This window comes from Parasteatoda tepidariorum, chromosome X1 (genome assembly GCF_043381705.1).
Source record: "Parasteatoda tepidariorum isolate YZ-2023 chromosome X1, CAS_Ptep_4.0, whole genome shotgun sequence".
NCBI lineage: Eukaryota > Metazoa > Arthropoda > Arachnida > Araneae > Theridiidae > Parasteatoda > Parasteatoda tepidariorum.
Window position 1 is genome coordinate 54,580,095 of NC_092214.1, and position 2,511 is coordinate 54,582,605.

Sequence of the window (2,511 nt, forward strand, 5' to 3'; positions counted from 1 at the left end):
TAATTTTATTTGTAGAACATTCAATATCCCTTTAGCCATAGTGAGGTAGACAAAGCAAAAACATGGACAATAATATTTTCATTTTTGCACTACATTCATCCCGGTCACTTTAAATCCACATAGCATATATTAGCTATATGTTCACAACTGCATTGTTATCTTAACCTTCTTTTTTCAGTTTTCAGTAGCTTAATATTTTAATTTTAAGAACAGAAAAAATAAGTTACGTTCTGCTATTATGCTCTATTTTTTTATTCCAGCATTTCCTTTGTCTTCTAAGATATAGAAAGATTTTATTTTGGGCTATTCACTTATTTATCATTTCAAATTATAAGTTAAGACTACTTTTATAAGGTATCTGTTGTAAAATATTAATTTGCTTTACAAGGAAAAATGTTTTTCAAATTTTAGTACCACTAAGTGAGTCGAAGATCTGTTGTGATTGAAAAAAACATCTGCTCTAAATCATTTACTGTCTTCTCAATGTTTCAATCTTTATTTGCTCGTTTTAGATACTCTGTTTTCGTCGCATTGTTGAAAGGAAGAAAAACATATAAATAATTAAAATGTTGCTGTATACGTCTTTTTTCCGTTTTTATCGATGTTGTTAAAAATAGTCTGAATAGGCAAGTGCTTCCTGCAAGTTAAAAATTCATGTTATTTTTCAATTATAAAGTTTAGGAAATTAATTTGTGATATAATTTTACAAAAAGCTTTTATTTGTGAGAATTGTGAAAAATAAGAAAAAAAAATATAAGTTTTCAAAAATTTAAGAATTTAGCAATAACGTATTTCAAATAAATCTTCGAATATCGATAAAATATAAATAAACAGCCTGATCCATTTTTCAAGCATTTCTTTTTTATATGCAATATGTAATTTAAGCCATTAATGTTAACGAAGACAATTAATTTCTTTCAAAAAAATTTGCGAGGTTTTTAAATTATAATGTAAAATATTATTTAAGAAAATTACCTAAAGATATGAATTATTTTAAAATTTACAAAAAAATTTTGTTAAAATACATGCATTGAAAATTTTTAATTATAAGCCGTTGAAGTTATGATTTTATATTGCGAATAAAAATAAAAGATAAAAATTGTGTATTAAGAATTTTAACAATATTCAAATTGGTCTTTTTTCTATGATTCGTCTAATATGAATATACCATCAAATAAAGCAATTTTTTTTAAATTTTTTGCATACATGCGCAGTTTAGCATTAAATTACCACTTCAAATACTCAACTTTCCAATTTTTTACTGTGCTTTTTCTTTCAATCAAAATTTAAAATAATTTTTCTCTTAATTATTTCCCTTAATTAGTTTAACTTCCTTAACTTACATTTGAATAATAATTAAAAAATATCTGAGAGGGGGAATTTTTATGCATTGTATATTATTCAGGACCAAGTTTACGCAGTTTCATATTTAATAGAGAAAGCCTTTATTCACTCTAACAGATGATTTACAATCTTTACGCCTTATTGTGTGGAAAAGCGCCTTTTTGTTTGTAATTTTTCACTCGTACCCTTAAAGTCTATAAAAAATCTTAATTTAAAATTGCGAATAATTGCATGATCGTAACATAACTAAATTTTATTTCTATTTTAAAATTTATATCTGATTTCTAGTCGCAACGTTTTTGGACAAACATTGTAGGTTATTTCATTCCCTTCAACACAGCCATGACCTTTTTTTTATTTTTTTATCTCATCTTGTTTTTGGAATTTGATTTGTTTACAAACAAACTAAAGACAAGTGTACAAACAAATGTTTATTTTCTTATAGATAGTTAATAATTGTAAACTTAAGTTTTAATAATTTTATCTAATACGTCTTATTTCGAATTTTTTGAGTATATACGAGCTTAATTAAGATTCCAAATTTTACTGATCTTATTGGACGTATGTTTTACTAAAGTATATCGATTTAAGAATACGACGCTCATTTTGGAAGAATATGTGTATTTCGCAACTGCCTATACCTCCATTTTATGAATTGTCATTCTAACAATCGTTGTGGATTTATTTTGAGTATTTTTATCTATGTGAGGATTATTTTATATAAAGGTTATTAGGATTATTTATATAATATAAATATAGTATCAAAGATTATTTTCCAGAGAAATGTTTTTACTTACATCCAAACCTATTTAAAGCAAATAATATTTTTTTGACATAAATATTATTAAATTTTTAATTATTATTTCTTACATTTAGGAATATTATTTAAAAATATATAGTTTCTTGATATTTAACTGATTTATTTAAACACACCATCCTTGCCATGCTTCACCAATGGGTATTTCAGAAAAGGTAGGAACAGTTATGTTAGTTACAACTAATTTAAAAAAGTTTCAGATTTGGTACTGATTATTTTTTACTGCATAGGAAATATATCTAAGATATAAAACATCAAGAGTTTTTAAACATTATTGAGTAATTATTTAAATGTGCAGATCTGTAAGTTACACGTTTTAGATATTATTTATATATTCACAGAGAAAAAAT